Genomic DNA, 18,390 nt, shown 5'->3' on the forward strand with positions numbered 1-18,390 from the left:
CGCTCAATGCGCGGCCCGCCGCGACCCATGTGAACTAGAAAATGCGCTTGGAGTGTACATATGATTGAATAAAGCGGCACCTCTTCAGGCCAAATCAAACGTGCCAAGCGTCTGAACACGCTGGCTTGTCCGCGTGGAGTTGATAACTCGAAGCACCGCTCAGAGCCTGTCAATTGGACATTAATGCTTTTATTGCGATAGCAATTATATGAACACTCCAAAGCAGATTTCTGCCGTTGGCGTCGCCGTCGCCGTCGCCGTGAGGTTCCGTATGACGTCGATGGAGATGAAATCGTCGCCGCGCGCCGAACGCTGTATGTGCGAGTGAAAGGGTGCGAGGGACGCGCGCTTTCACGGGGAGTCAATGCACGGCGGAGAACAAACGCGCGTTCTGCGCCGTGCTCCCTTAATGACTGCAGAAGTAGGCGTCTCTTTCCTCCTTTACAATCACCATATATGTAGAGCAAACGCGCCTTCTTCCGACGCGCGAAATGTCGTGGGGGGGGGGGGGGGGGAAGGGAGGCGACGTTTAGCTGCGGCACCAAGTGCCTATTTATATCAGAGGCTCCGGCAACAGTCACCAACGCCGTACGCATTTTGTGCGAACACGGGCGAAACGCCGACGGCGTCGACAACAGTACTGCGTGTTGCCGGTGATGCTGCATGTCCAAGTTTATACAGTTGGTAAAGCTACTATCATTACTCCGTATAGCTCTCTACAAATTTGCTATCGCAATTGATGCTTCGCCTTTCAGGTGAAACTGCGACAACTTTTTTATTTGATCCACTCATTTTATACACTCATGACGTGGCGCCACCTCATCCCCATTGGCTGCGCCGTCACGTGTGCAATGACGCACACGTGACGCACGGACGCACGGATTAGGCACATCTTTAGTCAACGAGAACCGCGGGGCCCCAGTGGCATCAGGGAAGCGCGCTCGTCTCGCACTCCGGAAGCCCAAGTTTGAGTCCCACCGAGACCGAAATATACTAAATTTTCTTTCAAAGTCAATAACTTACTTTCTTTATAGGAACCTCCCTCAGAAATTTCACGTCAATCCGAGTATTTTGTTTCGTATTTTTACTGTCTTTCGGTCGCGCTGACTACGCCGACGGATTTTCGCGTAATGGGGCAAACAATGCTTTCGCATTAAATGTAACCATAGCCAAGTGCGAGGGCTACAGAAAAACAGTTACTCAAACACTGTTATTTGTACTTTTTCCATAGATCGGGAATATCGAAAGTGGAGAAAATGTACGAGGACGGCCGGGTGCGCAACTTCACAGACGCGTACATCGTCGAGATGAAACGGCCGGGAGATAGAAACAGACTCTTCACACGTAAGTTTTGAATTTGAACATAGGTTATTCATAACAGGGTGAAGAGGCGATATACAATAAAACCTTATAACGATGTCAACAGCAGGGTAAAATGATTTCGTTATATATTTATTCATATAACTGGAGTCATGGAGAGACGTAGTAACCCACGGTGTGCACTCCAGCAACGCATGCAGGATGCAGTAAAATGTGCGTTGATACAAAGCCGCACTCGATAGTGGCGACGTTACGGTAGCAAAATCCTTGTGACGACCGTGAAGAGTAGCCTTGCCTGTCGGTTATCATCACATGATACACCTGGTCCCAAGCAGCTGCCGGCACGTGGCGGAGTGATCTTCGGTAAATGGACTTTTTCTGTGGCTGATTAATTGATAAGAAGATGCGCAAAGGGTCATCGTGAAGGGTGCTCCTAGTGATACAGTGTGGATTTCCCGGTTCGCACTTTGTACTAGCTGCAGTCTCATACAAATGAAAATCAAACAATTTCGTCTGAAGTTCCGGCACTGCGGTTGGGAGCACAAAAAGTCGAAGTTTCGCCCGAATGGCGAAGCATTGATTACGACAGCCAATTTTTAGACAGGTATGCGGAGAAAGTATAGTAGTTTTATCGGCCGTTTAATCTAGCTTGTAGACATTCTTTCACCAACTAAATTAACAAGCACGGTATCATGCGCGCAAAGGCAGACGTAAACACTTCTCACTCGATGACCGCGGACACTCGCTGTCAGAACGCTGGTGTGAGTAAAAGCGGCAGCAGCAGCGAGTGAATTGACCTTCGCGCTACATTTCGCTTTGACGCGAACTAAGCGGCGAGAACACAGTGAACCCGAAGCTATCGGCACTCGGCCCACCAAGAGTCTGTGCCCATGGCAGATCGATTTCAATGCAGGGCCCGTGCGGCCGTGCGGCCGTGCTCAGCCGCGCCATGCGCAGCCGCCGCCCATCAACAACATTGGAGATCCAGCGGTTTCCGTTCGCGCGAGCACTATGCAGCTTCCGTCAGCGCTCTTTTGCCGTTGTTAGGCGGTTTCGTAATTGTGCTGTTGTGCTTTGTGTGCATCACGTCGATGTTGGAGACACGGCAACGTTTGAATTCGTAAGCTGCACGACACAGAAAAAAATTAACAAGATCGGACATTCACATAGAGCCCATCAACATCATCAAAAACAATTATTGATCTCTATCTACAGGGTCTTGTGTGGTAGTCCATCAGGGTCTTGTTGCGTCTCGAATCGGCCGGGCGCATTCTTTGATTGTTTCCCATCGAGGCAGGCCCTTTCACCAGCGTCGCCCAGACGGCGACAGTGCCCGACACCGACGTTGACGGCCGGGTAAAAAAAAAACACCCCAAATCGGCAGTGCGCATCGTTTGTATGTTTCCCCCGATGCCACCACCTTCATCAGCGGCCGCCTATACCTGGCGACGCGGCGCGACGACGGCGGGGACGCGATGACGAAGAAGCTCACGAAGCGACCACAAACGCCACCCTTCGTGGAAGCGGGGGCCAGCGCGAAGGTCACTCTCCCGACCCTGGCAAGACGAACGTCACTGAGAGATAGAAACCAAGGAGACGACTTTCGTAGAAGGAGTGTGAATCCCCTGTTTCCAGATTGTCTCGTCCTTGCTTCGAAGGTGCAACATTAGAGGCGGAGTTCAGCGAACAATACGGGTCCTCTGATTGGCCACATCAAGGTCATCTGATCCCCTAGTCGCGTCAACTAGGGAAGACGAATGTTTTATAAGGAGACACCTTGAGTGCAGTGGTGTGTCCTGACGTGTTCTGATATGTGCTAAGATATGTAGTGCGCTGAGACTTTCAAAGTGCTCCCCATGGAGTGGGCTTCCCTATTTGGAGCCACTGTAAGTATGTACAATAAACCCTTTTTCTCTCTGTTTACTCACAGACTATACTCATCCCTCTGGCTGAAGGATCACCGGCCCAAACGCTACCCGAGTCCCAGCAGTCTTCTCCGACACTCTTGACTGGGTTTAGCAGGGGTGGGGCCCTTTGTCCAGGGCTAAAATGGCCTCAGCTGCCCTGCGTGCTCGCTGCACGAGACCATTTTGGTCCTCGCAGCGGTCACTGACCAGCAGTGTCTCCCATTACTCCGCACGTTGCTCCCATAGAGCCCAGCAGCCGAATTGACTCTAGCGCGCCAAGCGGCTGATGTGAAGACCTGAACCACACTTCCGCGCGTTTTGAACGCTAGCTGGTACGTGTTACGCCGGCTGCGCCGATTGTCTCAGCATTTGTTTTTGCTTCTACAGCTCAACCGCGCGATGTCTTGGTGCTGATGTTCTCTTTAATTTAGTAAAACAAACGTGATTGCGAGTGATCTTTACAAGCCTCCATCGAAGCTGTCCTCTGTACAACATGCAGTTTCATAAGGTAGACGCAAAACGCCTTGTGAAATGCGGAAATGTTTATTTTACTCTATATAAATGCTCGTTAACGAGCATTAATATAATGAACGCACAAAAAGCCCGTAATTACGGGCTTTTCGTGCGTTCATCCAATATTGTGGCACCAGATAAGCAGCAGTAGTTTCCGTACGGTGCTCCACCGGATGGCACCAACTGAAAAAAAAAGTTAATTACAAGCATGTGTCATTTTGCTATTTAGACCTGATAAGAAAACTCCATGTAGAGGCGAAACGTGCGAAAGTGGTGAATGTGCGACATTACAAAAGAGGCAATTCGCTTTTATAAACATGGCGTAGAAAACACCCGACTCATCCCAAACAAAACCATGCGTAAAATATGCCGAAAACATCTGATTTCCAAGCATTCCCCCATTCCCGGGCCTTATTTCCTGCTCTTTAAGAGCACGAATGCACGGGCGACTGCACGTTTTCGACCTAACTTGGAGTCAGCCGACGCTATGGTACGCCACGTACGCAGTGGTGGTCACAACCCAGGCTCCCAGCCAGGCCACTAGACGAGCGCAGAATGCCTTCTACACGCACTCAAGACAAATCCGTGGATGCAAAGCCTGTTTTCAGTCGTTCAGAACACGGGATTTTCGAGTTACAAGTTCCTTGTTTTTGAGCTCCTCAGCGTTATCTTTTTCGCGTTCTGACGGTGCATTCAACACACTCCTGTGTTATCCCTTTTGCCAATTGTCACATGTAAGAGGCCGCCGGTGGCGCGAAAAAGAAGAGGAGCACGCGATGCCTGGTGTTCGGAACGGCGCGAGCGCGCGAGGCGCACGAACCGAGGCGTAGTCGAGAGATGAACGGCGCTGTCCGTGGAGTTTCAACGTGGCACCGGGTCAGGAAGGTCGCATCGCCAGCTCCGCTCTGGCGACGGGAGACTTGGGGGTCTGGTTGAGTCCGCGACGCTGGCCGTCTAAGGTGTGGCCGTTGACCTCGGCAAGTTCGGGCGAGGCTCCTGGACGGGCTGCAGCTTCTCACGGCAGGACCAGGCACCCCAGAGCGGATCCCCCTTCTGCGGCAGACCAGCACGTTTGATTCTCCTCGGGACGCCACGTCGGCACTCCTGAAGAAGTTGCGACGCATCCCGACGCTAGGCCTAGGCAGGTGGGCCTAAGCAACGCCGAACGCCATCGCCGACGAGCCGACGAGCTCATCACCGACGAGCCGACAAGCTCACCGCCGATAAAGAGACAACGCGAGGCGTCGGCACCTACGGCACTCTCAGCGCTTCCGACGAGCCCGACACGTGTGCGACTAGAACTTCGAGACGACGATCCGTAAGAGCCAACGTTTTGTTTACGACGCAGTTAGGCCGGGGCCAAGGTGGCCAGACTTTGGCGAGCTAAGACTGACCGAGAGACTTTAAGGCGGAGCGAGGCTCCAGAAATGAGATAGTTGTTTGGTAGTAGTGTTGTATTGAGTTAGAGATTTGGTTTATCTATTAAGTAAGCTTTTTCGTTGAGTTATGTCTAGTTTCGCTTGCCTTTAGTTTTGACTTTCGGTTTAAGTGTTGTATGCCGCGTGTGTTCACCGTCCCGGTACATATTAAATCCTCGTTTGCTGTGCCGCCGGTCGTGTCTCTCCTCCATCGAGAGTAGCGCATGCACGCAACTCTCCACACTCCCAAGTAAAGGTGACAGCAATCGCTCGTCGCGTTTTCGACAAGCGTGAGTACCGAAAGAAGGTATTTGTTGGGGTGGGGGTGGGGTGCATAAAGAGCGTCACAAACTTGGCCCCGTAAAATTCAGTCGACGCGAAACTAACCAACATTAAACAGCTCCACAGTGACCGACCTGCTTCTCGCTAACTGCGTCCCAACGCCCTGTGTGGCCAGAATGCCCTAAAAGTGCCCAAAAAGTACCTAGGTAAGCTGCAATAATGTTGGGGCTCATATAAAGCGTCACAAACATGTCCTAGTAAGATTCAGTACACGCAGAACTGTGCCACAAGGACGAAATGTTTGTCGCTAACGTCGTCAAAACGCTCTAGCTATGGGGCCAGCGTACCCAAAAAGTACCACAATAAGTACCGAACTAAGTTACAATAATATTGGGGCCCATAGAAAGCATCGCAAACATGTTCTTGTAAGATTCTGTACACGACAAACCAACTCGCCACAACGGCCAAGCTATTTAACGCTAACTGCGTCACAACGCTGGTGCCCTACCCTGAAGCCTAAATTGCTTGAAATGCAGCGCAGATTGCTTATACAAGATTTCCCACATTGCCTGGGTTCAATAGCAACGGAGTGTCGTGTCGAAGTGCATCATGACCGCAAAAATACATCGAGAGCCCAAGAGACCAGCACTACATAAATATGTAGTGCTTGCTGGTCGAGCGAGCGATCTGTATACGAGCGAGCGATCTGACGCTGCGGCCCTTTCGGGAGTGGCTCCGGACTTGTGCATTTTCCTACTACAGGAACATCGTTCGTGAAGCTGGCTGCTACCTACCGACTCTGCTGTTGCTATCTGCAGCAGTGACTTGCAACTTCACTCAACGTGCCTGCGCGGAAGTCATCCTGGGGTGCCACATCTGCGCACATCTGACTATCGTCAGTGGACCACGCAGCCTATCTTCGACGCTTGGTGTCACCACAGGTCCTGGCCGAACACTTAAAAAGCCCGGCGACATCTCGGCAGCGACCATATACGAGCGAGCGATCTGACGCTGCGGCCCTTTCGGGAGTGGCTCCGGACTTGTGCATTTTCCTACTACAGGAACATTGTTCGTGAAGCTGGCTGCTACCTACCGACTCTGCTGTTGCTATCTGCAGCAGTGACTTGCAACTTCACTCAACGTGCCTGCGCGGAAGTCATCCTGGGGTGCCACATCTGCGCACATCTGACTATCGTCAGTGGACCACGCAGCCTATCTTCGACGCTTGGTGTCACCACAGTTCCTGGCCGAACACTTAAAAAGCCCGGCGACATCTCGGCAGCGACCATATACGAGCGAGCGATCTGACGCTGCGGCCCTTTCGGGAGTGGCTCCGGACTTGTGCATTTTCCTACTACAGGAACATTGTTCGTGAAGCTGGCTGCTACCTACCGACTCTGCTGTTGCTATCTGCAGCAGTGACTTGCAACTTCACTCAACGTGCCTGCGCGGAAGTCATCCTGGGGTGCCACATCTGCGCACATCTGACTATCGTCAGTGGACCACGCAGCCTATCTTCGACGCTTGGTGTCACCACAGGTCCTGGCCGAACACTTAAAAAGCCCGGCGACATCTCGGCAGTAGTAGTAGTAGTAGAAAACTTTATTTTATGTTTTAAGAACGAAGTCCCAGAGGGTGGAGCCCTCAGTCCAGGGCCCCATTTGCTGCTGCTATCCGGCTGGCCCGGTCGATCAGGCATCGCTGGTCGTCGAAGGCTGTGCTGGAAAGAGCGGCTTCCCACTGGGATGGGGAGGGGTTGGGTATTCTAGGTAAGCCGGGTGGTTTGGAACATTCCCACGTAGAATGGTAGAAGTTTGGGTGACCACCACAGAAAGGACATTTGTCGGGGTACTGGCTAGGGTAAAAAGTGTGGCGGAGAGCAAGGCTGGGGAACGTATTAGTTTGGAGCTGACGCCAAGCGTCTGCATCTGCACGGTTTAGCTTCACGTGTGGTGGGGGGAATGTTCTACGGGAGTCTGTGGTGTTGTAGTATATGCATGTATGTAAGCGGTATCGTTTCCACCTTGTCTGGGTTGGACTGGTCTTCCACCGGTGCCTGGAGGGTTAGGCCTCGGGCTGCCGCATGAACGCGCTCATTGCCAGGGAGAGACGCATGCCCAGATGTCCAGACTAGGTGAACTAGTGGAATGTTTTGCTTCTTGTGTAGAATTTTATGAGCGATCGGTGAAATCCGTCCTTGTGCGTAGTTTCGACATGCTTGCTGGGAATCTGTAAGAATATGTATGATCTTATCTGGGGGTTGAGCGCTGATGGCGAGGGCTATGGCACATTCTTCGGCTTCCGTGCAGTTGTCAGTGCGTATTGTGGCTGATAATAGTGCTTCGCCCCTCCAGTCGGCCACCGCTACCACTTTGGCTGTAATGTCAGGGTAGCACGCGGCGTCTGTATAGAAGGTGTCGAGGTCGTTGCAGTATGCTCGGTGCAGTGCCATTGCACGCGCAGTGCGCCTGCCTTTATGGTGTTCGGGGTCCATATTCCGAGGTATGGGGGCCACTGTAATGTTTTCTTTGATGTTTGGGGCGATTGACAGGGGCTCTCGTGGGGCAAACTCTGATGTTGGATAACGTAATTGTCTGAGTACGTGCCTTTCTGTCGATGTACGTTTAAGTCGTTCGATCTGCCCGACTTTCTGGGCTTCGATTAATTCGGCCGTGGTGTTATGTAGACGAAGCTGTAATAGTCTGGCTGTTGAGGTGTAGATAGGAAGGCCTGTCGCCGTTTTCACTGCTGTTCGTATGAGTGTGTCTAGTTGGTTTGTTTGGTTTTGGGTGAGTCGGTGGTAAGGTGCGTGATAGGTAATGCGGCTTACGATTAAAGCGTGTATGATGCACATGACGTCGGATTCCTTTAGGCCGTGGCGGCGGTTCGTGACCCGCCGGATCATGTGCACTACTTGATTAATATGTTTCTTCAGTACCGTCAGGGTATATGTCGCTCTCGCATTGGCTTGAACATGGAGTCCTAGTAAGCGCAATTTGTTCACCTTATTTACAGGTTCACCCTCGATAGTCACCGTGATGTCAGGCGGTAGGTGATGTTTCCTTTGGAGCTTTTTTACTATAAGCAGTTCTGACTTTTGAGCTGCGCACGTAAGTCCCCCTGCCCGTGCATATTTCTGGGTGACATCGGCTGCTGCTTGTAGTGCGTCCTGTATTTCACCATCTGAGCCACTGGTGGCCCAGATGGTGATATCATCAGCATAAAGCGCATGCCTAATTCCCGGTATGGCATCTAGTAGTGCAGGTAGTCTGCTCATAGCTATGTTAAATAGCACGGGGGAAAGCACTGACCCTTGTGGCGTGCCTTTTCCCGCAAGAAGGAAAGAGTCCGAACTTATATTTCCGATGCCTACAGTCGCAGTGCGATCTTTAAGAAACGCCCGGACGTAATTGTATAGTCGTCGGCCACACTTTGTTGCCGCTAGATTGGTGAGTATGAGGTCATGAGCTACGTTATCGAACGCGCCTTTCAGGTCTAACGCAAGGATGGCTTTGCTTTGTTGAGTGCTGATATCGTCGATTAGCTCTTCCTTAATTTGCAGTAGTACGTCTTGAGTGGATAGCCCCGGTCGAAAACCGAACATTGTGTGCGGCAATAAGGCTTGCTCTTCTAGGTACGGCTGAAGTCTTGCCAGGACGACGTTTTCAAATAACTTTCCTATGCATCATGTGAGCGAGATGGGCCTCAGTTGGTTTAGAGAGGGCTGCTTTCCTGGTTTTGGCATCATTGTAATATCGGCGTGCCGCCATTCTTGCAGCAGCGTGCCCTCTAGCCAGTGGTACTGAAAAGTTGTCGCAGTTTCACCTGAAAGGTGAAGCATCAATTGCGATAGCAAACTTGTAGACAGCTATACGGAGTAATGATATTAGCTTTATCAGCTGTATAAACTTGGACATGCAGCAGCATCGGCAACACGCAGAACTGTAGTCGACGCCATCCGCGTTTTGCCCGCGTTCGCTCAAAATGCGTGCGGCGTTGGTGACTGTTGCCGGAGCCTCTGATATAAATAGGCACTGCGTGCCGCAGCTAAACGTCGCCTCCCTTCCCTCCCCCTCCCCCACGGCCTCTCGCTCGTCGGAAGAAGGCGCGTTTGCTCTACATACATGGTGATTGTGAAGGAGAACAGAGACGCCTACTTCTGCAGCCCTTAAGCGAGCACGGCGCAGAACGCGCGTTTGTTCTCCGCCGTGCGTTCACTCCCCGTGAAAGACGCGCCCCTCGCGCCCTTTCACTCGCACATACAGCGTTCGGCGCGCGGCGACGATTTCTTCTCCAAATGACGTCATACGGAACCTCACGGCGACGGCGACGGCGACTCCGACGGCAGAAATCTGCTTTTGAGTGTCCATATAATTGATATCGCAATAATAATCTGTAAGTTCTTTTATCGATCTGTCGTCGAGGTTTTTTAAAAGCCGGTCCTGTATTCCATCTGCTCCCGGGGCGGTGTTGCGTACTATTCGATGCAGTGCCGCTCTAACTTCATGTGGTGTGATTTCTTTGTCTAATCCGAAGGCTCCGCATGCGGATAATCTATGTAAGTTGGTTTGGGGCCTGTACCTATGTAAGTGTCTTTTAGCTGTTGTATTATGGCCGCATCAGTCCCAGGTGTCTGTCTCAAGATTTTTTGAAGGGTTTTGCTGCTCGTTGCTTTGGATTGATTGGGGTCGATGAGATTTCTAAGCAGTACCCACGTTTTGGCGGTGCCCAAGGTACCCTGCATTTGATTACATAGGTTCTTCCAATTGTTTCGCGTTAGTTCGGTTGCGTAAATTTCCGCCTGGGCTGTTAAGGCGGATATCCGCTGCCTGAGCTTGCGATTGTGCTTTTGCTTTTTCCACCTTTTTTGCAGGCAATGTCGAGCCTCCCAAAGGTGTAATAGGTGCCTGACGACATCGGGATGTTCTGGTGATGTGTCGATGATTTTCGTTGTCGCACGGAAGTCTGTCTGAATTTGTCGGATCCATTCCTGCAGAGTTTCTGGTTTCAAGCTGCCTTCGTAGATTTCGTTGGTGCTTTCTTGCTTGCGCCGCTGTCGGAACTTGTCCCAATCCGTCATTCGTATTTTACGTTCTTTAATGTTTGTTCGCGGTGTTATTAGATGCGTTTCTATTATATTGTGGTCACTACCGAGGGTCTCATCGAGGTTGTGCCATCCCTGGTACCTGATGTCTTTGATCAGCGTAAGGTCGGGGCAGGTGTCTCGGCAGCGACCATATACGAGCGAGCGATCTGACGCTGCGGCCCTTTCGGAGTGGCTCCTGACCTGTGTATTTTCCTACTACAAGTAATTTATCTCAATTTTTTTCCTTAACCCTACTGGGCTGTCGCTCTCAGATCGCTCGTTCATGGCTCCTACGATTGCTGCGCTATCCAGGGAGTTCGACGAGTTTAAGCTCTCTGCTGAAAATAAATTGCTCGAGCTTTCGGAGAAGCTTGATTCGGTTACATGTGCGACGACCATCTGCAGTCCTTCTCAAGCTAAGAAATTACAGTAAGAACTAGCTAATATTAGGAATTCTCTGGATTTCATGAATAGTGAACTTGAGGCTGTGAAAGCCGAAAACGCAGACCCGGCCGTTAAGAACGAGAACCTTGCTGAAAGCAATGATCGACTCTCACTTAATGTTTCTCACCTTGAGCAATACTCACGCTTGAAAAACGTTGAGATAAGGGTGTGAAAGCTCCTGGGTGTGAAAGCTGGTTGTCCTGTGTCTGTAACTGATTTTGACACTGTTCATAAAGTCCCTACTCCGGTAGCAAGCCGAAAGAACATCTTTGTTCGATTTTGTTCAAAGCAAAAGCGAGATGCTTTTGTTTCTAAGGCACGCAAGGCTCGGATTACAGCTTCTTCTCTTGGGTTCTCAGGTTCTGGTGAAAATTCCATTTTCATTAATGACCACCTAACACCTGAGAACAAAAAGCTGCTTTCCAAGGCGCGCTCACTAAAGAATCAGAGGGAATGGATGTTCGTCTGGACAGACAACTGTGTCATCAAGGCTAGAAAAACAATGACAAGCCGCGTCTTTCGCATCAGTTCCGAAGCTGATCTAAAAGTATTTGACGTGTGAAAGCTAATATAAGGCTGATATAGTAATTACCATATTGACCATGGAAGTTCTTTCACCGAGTGAACTTGCTAATGCTTTACCTGAACATGACAGTTTTTCCGCCATTCACTTTAATGCACGCAGCCTTAAAAACATTTTGATCATATTCACACACTTCTTCATCGCCTTAAGCATCACTTTTCTGTTTTATGTTTTTCTGAGACGTGGCTTTCCTCGGATGATCGGAATTTATATAGTTTCCGTGACTACCACTGTGAATTCGCCAACCGTATCAGTGATGCCCATGGAGGCTCTGCAATCTTCATATCTAAACAACTGCCATACACCAGGCGCACTGACATTGAAATCACTGTTGCGAAATGCGAATCCGTTTGAATTGCGCTTGAGCCGGTCAGCACTATTAATAATAAGAAATCCGTGTTTGGCTCCATTTATCGTTCCCCGTCTTCTGACGCCGCTGATTTTTGGAACGCCCTTGCTGTGGTACTTGATAAATTAACATTCGAGAAGAAGAACGTATTTGTAATGGGCGATATTAATATTAATGTACTCGACACTTCAAACAGTGTCTGTATTGATTACATCAGCTGTTTCTCTAGTTTTGGCTTACAATCTCCGATAAATGTGCCTACTCGTTGTGTTAACGACTCGATTTCACTACTTGATAACATACTCTCAAATTTTGATGAGTATATCTATTCTGGTGCACTCGATTGCGATATTAGCGATCACGTAGCAGTGTTTTTTTACCTTACTAAATCTGTAGCGCCCGGCCATCTGCATCACCTTCGCACGTCTTTTGATAGCAATGAATTTGTTCGTATTATTTCGATCACTGAGTGGTCACATTTTCTGAACTTCACAGATCCCGAGGCTGCTCTGTCTGAATTTTATTCCGTGATTACTGATGCGATACAGAGATGCACAACAACTACATCATCCCAAAAGTCGATATCGCGCTCCACGCGCCCCATGGGTCACTCAATCTCTTCTTTCTTCTTTACGGAAGAAGGGTAACCTATACAAAAAAAAACGACAGCCATTCAACCGCAAATTAAAATCACGCTATGAAACGTATTCGGCTGTATTAGCAGCCACTCTTCTCAAAGCAGCCAAGCGGCACTATTACAGTCAGCAGCTGCAGGAGTGTGGAAAGGATTCAAAAAGAAAATGGAAACTGTTCAATCAGTTTTTTAACAAAGTAAAACCTAATAAGCAAGCGACTTCGGTTGTTCAAGGTGGCTTATGTATTAATGATGCTTCATAGATTGCAAACGCTTTTTCTGAACATTTCTCGTCTGCCTGCTTTGATACCTCTTCCTCTCCTTACTCCTGCACTATTCCCCGTTATCCTCATTCTTTTTTTTATATCCTACATTTCCTGAAGAAGTGCAATCGGTTATTACCAATCTGCGCGCCACTGGCCCGGGTTTAGATAACATTAATGGTGATGTCATAAAATTAATCAGTCCTTTAATCGCTCCTGTGCTCTCTCACATGTTTAACTTGGTATTTAAGACTGGAGTGTTTCCGCAACAGTTCAAGGAAGCATTCTTCTTTCTTCTTTCAGGGGTTTTACGTGCCAAAACCACTTCTGATTATGAGGCACGCCGTAGTAGAGGGCTCCGGAATAATTTTGACCACCTTGGGTTCTTTAACGTGCACTACAACGCAAGCACACGGGCGTTTTTGCATTTCGCCTCCATCGAAATGCGGCCGCCGGGGCCGGGATTCGATACCGCGACCTCGTGCTCAGCAGCGCAACGCCTTAGCTGACTGAGCCACCCCGGCGGGTCAGTTCAAGGAAGCAAAGGTATTGCCTGTCTTTAAAAAAGGGGACTGTAAGCTTGTCTAAAATTACAGGCCAATTTCCGTGCTTCCTTTTGTAGACAAGGTTTTAGAAAAAGTAATTGAAATCCGGCTTAGTAAATATCTCACAAAGTTTTATATTCTCTCTGATTCTCAGTTTGGTTTTCGTGAGGGGCTTTCTACTAATATAGCTGTTGCTAACTTCACTGACACAATTAAAAGATGTACTGATAAGGGAATCTATGCTGAAACTATTTTCGTTGATTTTACAAGCGCTTTTTACTCTATGACCACAACATACTTCTTATAAAACTGGAGCGTTATGGCATAACTAGAGCAGCCTTAAACCTTTTTATGGAGTTATCTGAACAATAGGAAACAACGCATTTCTATTAATGGTGCTAACTCCGACCCAACCCGCCGGGGTGGCTCAGTCAGCTCAGGCGTTGCGCTGCTGAGCACGAGGTCGCGGGATCGAATCCCGGCCCCGGCGGCCGCATTTCGATGGAGGCGAAATGCAAAAACGCCCGTGTGGTTGCGTTGTAGTGCACGTTAAAGAACCCCAGGAGGTCAAAATTAATCCGGAGCCCTCCACTACGGCGTTCCTCATAATCAGAACTGGTTTTGGCACGTAAAACCCCAGAAAAAAGAACTCTGACCAAATTACTATAAAATGTGGCGTTCCTCAAGGCTCTATTTTGGGACCGATTCTCTTCTTAATCTTCTTTAATGATCTCCCCCAGTGTCTATCTTCTTCACAGTGCATATTATATGCGGATGACACCACCATTATTTCTGGTGATTAGAAAAATTACACGGCCTCCAAGGATCGCTTCCGAGCGAGTGCTCGTGCGAGCGGAGGCTATATTTCGATTTTTTTAACGCGTTGCTTGCATGCATCGAGTAGCTTCGTGTAAGCTGTACCGCCAGAGCAGCAAGCACATGATGCCACTGTGTGTTTATGCAGGCACTTTAAATAAACATGACAAGTGTTGGAAGAGACGAAACTTTATTTTTCAGTCATTCTCAGTAAGCAAATGTACACTTTTTTTCGCAACGTTAGATGAACGCAAGCACAAAAAGATGGGTACACTGCACAATGAGAGACATGCCAATACAGCTGCCACATGTTGAGAATAAATTTCAAAAAAGGAATAAACAGGCGATATTACGAAAAACCCCACAGAACAGTAAAACTGCAGAAGATGGCATTAGCATTAAAGAGGAAAACAAAGCTCGTCCTTTGAAGCCTAACCTTTCTTATTAAGTGGTAGTTTCGGGCTGCATAGCAAACAAGGAATGAAGGCTGCTCACTGCAGTTGTCAGCCAACCACGCTCTCTCCCTGTCCTGCCGTTGTTACTGCACCTCGCAACACAGCAGTAATTCCTGTAGTACTTGACTATGGTCGGCATGACCTGAAAAAAAAAGTATTTGGTTATGGGGGGTCTTCTCTACTGCCTTCGCACAAATTTTCCCCTACGCACTTCAGATCGCCCTTTCGCGAAAAGCGTCACGTGCAATTGTCTCAGCTAAAAAAAAAAAAAAAAACCTTCTGCGCTACTGAGGCAGGAGTGTTTATTCAGAATACGTCGTAGCCACAGCTTACAAACATTCTTCTCAATTCGCAAGTTCTCTCTAATTGCGCTCGTAACAAAGGCTTCAAGCAATCTGCGCACGCCACGAATAACGATCCTAAGCTTAACTGCATTATTTCACACAATTGCACACACGTGCATTGAATTCAGACTACGTATACCAGCGTGTGCCGACTCACTTTCTCGCGCCAAGAAACGATTTTCTCGCAAACGGGCTGCCCAGCATTCCAAATTGCTGTTACTTATATACATAATGTGAAGCAATCCAAGAACATCATGCGCGAAGTGAAAAACACAAAAAGCTCTCTGCGCCGAACAGCACAATACGACAAATGTCAACTTACGGCTGAAGTGACAAATACATAAGCAATTTACAAAGCAATGAAGGGAAAAAAATGTCACAGTTCCGCCCTAAGGGCGAAGCAATGAATGCGATAGCAACACAGCAATGTCATACAAAGTAAGGTGAGCGGCTTTGGTAGCAATATGAATTGTAGTAAACATGAGCCGATTAAGTAAGCAGGTGTGCTGCGGCGTAAGTAGACCGATATGAAGAGAGACTCGATGACCACGATAAGGCGCGTGTGAAACGGTTGTGTTGATGAGAAGCGCTTCCCGTGGGCAGCGCGTGCGAAGGGACACACCTGTAGTGCTGCACTGCCGATCGGGGCAGCATTGCATGTGTAGCGTGCGTTGGAAAATGTGGCCCGAGTATTACTAACTGAATGAACAAGCGTGGTGTGAGCGCGCACAAACAAACATGAATAGATCACATTGAATGACTGCAGACAACGACAGTCAAAATGGTGGCAGCGAGCCCATACGCCGCAGCGGGCGAAGGTACGTGCGGTCTATCGCTTCAACGGAAACTGAGCGACGAATGCACGGCGCATCAAGGTCAGAGCCATGTGGAGATAAGAGACGGTGCGGACGAGCGACGAGCGCGGTTGTTGGCAGAGTAGAAGTGCGCCCCCCTCCCCCCCCCCCCCCGCGCTCCCTCCGGCGCTGGCTTCCCGCTTCCTTGCTTGCGCGTGGGTGATTGAGTGCGTTCGCTCTCCGTGATAGCGCGCGTCCCCGCACGCTTCCGCTCGGGCATACGGCGCGCGGTGAAGATTTTATCTATAGGGAACCTCACGGCGACGGGGACGGCAGAAATCCGGTTGAAGTGTCCATATAATTGCTATCGCAATAAAAGAACGTAATGAAGGCCTTCTTACCAAGCAGCAGCCAAGCAGACAGACGTTCTGGCAGACGAACCCAGCAAAGACCACGCAGACGTTATCGCACATCTTTTGTAGCGCCGCCTTGCCTGATCTGATCACACCATGGCCGATATTTTGTAGCGATGCGTTATTCTTTATACTGCTCGTATCATCCACCGCTCACGGCCGGCTGATCCCGTTGATAACGCCTACGTCTACAGCCACATAGACAAGTAGACGTATAGTGCACTATAGAAAAGTTACTACTGTAGATAACTAGTACGCGCGTTCCCTTGGAGACAGGGAGTGTTGTATTGCCCTCTAGCGGGCGGCATGAAGCTGCGTAGGTCGGCCGCTTTTAGGCTGGAGTGGCCACTCTTGTAATTCGTATGTTACTCTATCGTGACGTGGCCGCGGCGGTCGCAGACCACTGCAACTGCACCGTTATTCATCCCGTACATAGCGGCGTCCATAAAACGGGCCGTGGTATGTACTATGTAGTCTGAATGTTTTCTCTATGTACTGGGCCCTCGCTCTCCTTCTGTCGGAGTGTAGGTTAGGGTCCATGTTGCGTGGTATTGGGGCAATGTGATACCTGTCCTGGACGTGACGAGGTATCATGCAGGTTTCTTGGGTTCGTAGTGTTGTGACTTTGAAGCACGAGGTTCGTAGGACCTGCCGGCCCGTGGGAGTCCGCGCAAGTGTGTTGTTGTAAGACTTGAAGGGCTTCTGTGAGTTCGGTAAAGGTGTTGTGTAACCCCAGCGCCAATAATTTCTCAGTCGATGTACTCATCGGCAGGTGGAGAGTGGTTATGAAAGCCATCCTCAAGAGCTTGTCGGCCTGTTTCGTCTCGGATTGTGTGAGATGTTAGTAGGGCAGGCTGTATGCGACTCTGCTCTCCACCATATTTCTGACGAGTCGGAGGGTGTCCCCTTCCTTCATGCCTCTATTATTGTATGTTACGCGGAATAACATTCGTGATATCGCCTTGACAGTGGTTTTGAGGAGCGTAAGGGTGTAGGTAGCCCGCTGGTCAGACTGCAGCCACATAACCCGCACCCTGAGCAATGACTTCTCTGGTATGAGGCCCCCGTTGAGGTGTACCTCGAGTTTTGTGTTGGGTCTGTGGGGACCGTGTGGTTACCCTGGCCTCGCCAGACTCGTATGTGTTAAGATTTCTCGGGCGCGCATTGTTGGCTGACCTATTCTTGGATGAGGTCAGCTGCAGTTTACAGCTGTTGGCTGACGTATTCTTGGATGAAGTCAGCTGCAGTTTGCAGCTGTTGTTCTGTTTCAATGAGGGACCCTGTTGTGCTCCAGAGCGGTATGTCGTCTGCGTAGAAGGCGTGGCGGAGGCCTTCTACGTCCTGCAGTTTTCTTGCGAGGCCGATAATGGCAACGTTGAAGAGCATGGGTGAGATGACAGCTCCTTGTGGTGTGCAATTGTTGGGAGGGTGGTATACTGCAGTCTGGATCTCCTCAATCTTTCCCTCTTCGTTTCTCTCTCTCCCCAATCTTCAGCTCTGCCGTGCGGTGACTTAGGAAGCTCTGAACGTACTTGTACGTTCGCAAGCCGCAGTTGGTGTTAACGAGCCCTTCTAGGATTCCTTGGTGGCTGACGTTGTCGAAGGCTTCTTTGATGTCGATTGCTAGGAGGCCATGTTCGCCGCTGCGGGGAACCTTGCTGAGGACTTCTTCCTTGATTTTGAGTAAAATTACTTGTGTGGACAAGCCTGCGCGGAAAACGAAGCGTGTCCGGCAGGTGCTTCTTGTCTTCTAAGTGTCTCTGTAGTTCTTTGTGTATGATTTTCTCGTACACCTTGCCGATGCAGGATGTGAGCGAGATGGGTCTGAGATTTTCAATTGCCAATTTCTTGCCCGGTTTGGGGATCATGATTATGCGTGCGTGTTTCCGCATCGCCGGCACCTTCCCTTTTCCCAGTGTTGGTTGAGAAAGACCGTGAGCGCGGAGATGACCTTGTAGCTGAGGTTTCTGATCATGGTGTTCATGATGCGGTCCGTGCCCGCCGCTGTGTTACGGGTGGTGGGTGCGATGGCCGCTCTCACCTCGCTTTCTGTGATAGGTTCGTCCAATGGTAGATTGGGCTGTCCTTTGTATTGTGTGGGAGCTGGATCTCCAAAGCACTTGGTGTTGATGGCATCGATAAGGTCTTGTTGGCTGCCAGGGTAGGTGTGTAGTAACCGCTCCAGGGCCTTGTTCCCCTCTTCTTTGGTTTTGGTGGGGTCCAG

General features: G+C 49.7%; 1 protein-coding gene across 1 annotated transcript in view; it reads left to right on the forward strand.

Moving 5' to 3' along the window:
- The window catches only part of LOC125940323 (vitamin D 25-hydroxylase-like), a 156,767-nt gene that overhangs the window by 118,463 nt on the left and 19,914 nt on the right, over positions 1-18,390 (forward strand). The gene's annotated exons all lie outside the window — the stretch shown is intronic.

This window comes from Dermacentor silvarum, chromosome 9, assembly GCF_013339745.2.
Source record: "Dermacentor silvarum isolate Dsil-2018 chromosome 9, BIME_Dsil_1.4, whole genome shotgun sequence".
Taxonomy (NCBI): domain Eukaryota; kingdom Metazoa; phylum Arthropoda; class Arachnida; order Ixodida; family Ixodidae; genus Dermacentor; species Dermacentor silvarum.